Source organism: Fukomys damarensis, unplaced genomic scaffold (genome assembly GCF_012274545.1).
Source record: "Fukomys damarensis isolate Sample0158 unplaced genomic scaffold, DMR_v1.0_HiC HiC_scaffold_16, whole genome shotgun sequence".
NCBI lineage: Eukaryota > Metazoa > Chordata > Mammalia > Rodentia > Bathyergidae > Fukomys > Fukomys damarensis.
This window is the reverse complement of record NW_022900928.1, coordinates 12,994,739-12,995,753: the sequence shown is the minus strand read 5'-3', so window position 1 is coordinate 12,995,753 and position 1,015 is coordinate 12,994,739. Positions and strand designations below refer to the sequence as shown.

Genomic DNA, 1,015 nt, shown 5'->3' with positions numbered 1-1,015 from the left:
GAAAAAAAAAAAAAAAAAAAAAAAGGAAAATGAGACTATTAGCCAGATAGTATCTCATACCTGTAATCCCAGCACTTGAGAGGCTGAGGCAGAAGGATCTGAGTTCCAGGCCAGTCTGTGTTATGGCAAAGACTCTAAGGCCAGCCTAAACTACACAGTAAGACCAGAAAGAGAAGGGGAGGGGAGGGGAGGAGAAGGAAGGAGGCGGAGAGGGACAGGAAGGAGAGGAGAAAGGAGAAAGAGAAGGAAAGAAGCAGGAAGCAGGGAGGAGATAAGAAAAAAAGAGACTATTTACTTGCTGTATTTAATTCCCAGGTAATAAATATCTAGGGAGGGCCAGGGATTTAGCTTAGCGGCGTGGTGCCTGCCTCCCAAGTACAAGGTCCTGAGTCTGATCCTCAGCATCAAAAAAAAAAAAAAAAAAGGTCTATGGAGAAAAGTGTTTGCTTAATTATAATCACTAATTAGTATAAATGTAAGGATATTATTCATTTATTTAGGCGCTGGGGATAGAACCTAGGGCCTTTGACATGGGAGGCAAGCACTCTACCACTGAGCCACATCCCAGCCTCCCTTTATTACTGTTAGTCACAGTTACCTCATCTAAAACAGCCTCACCTTTTAAACTAAGCTCAATGAGCAGCAAATAAATTAAATATTGTACATTTGTATCAATGTAACTGTTACTACTGTTAAGACTAATAGAAAGTCGTGTATAGAAGAAATGCTATTAAATATATAGTATAATCATGTACTCAAGACTAAAGATACTTGTTCCTAAGCCAACAGTAACTACCTTCAAATGTATTATTTTAAAATCTCATTTGTTTTTGTATTCAAATAGCTAAGTTTAAAATTTTAGGATATCTAAACAGTAGTTTAAAATTGCATCAGCGCCAGGCATGGTAGTGCAGGCCTGTAATCCCAGCTCTTGGGAATCTGAGGTGGGAATATTACAGTGAGGTGAGTTTGTGGTGAGCCTGGCACACGATAAGACCCTGGTTTTAAAAAAAAA

General features: G+C 39.0%; 1 protein-coding gene across 5 annotated transcripts in view; it reads right to left on the bottom strand.

The window, feature by feature from the left end:
- Pik3c2a (phosphatidylinositol-4-phosphate 3-kinase catalytic subunit type 2 alpha) overlaps positions 1-1,015 on the bottom strand; it is a 111,690-nt gene that overhangs the window by 98,337 nt on the left and 12,338 nt on the right. Inside the window, exon 1 of one of the 5 annotated variants that reach the window (XM_033764107.1) lies at positions 61-84. The exons of the other annotated variants lie outside the window; for them this stretch is intronic. The gene's annotated coding sequence lies outside the window, so the exon portion shown is untranslated. Of the gene's footprint in view, positions 1-60; positions 85-1,015 lie in introns of those variants that run through there. 5 annotated transcript variants of the gene reach the window in all.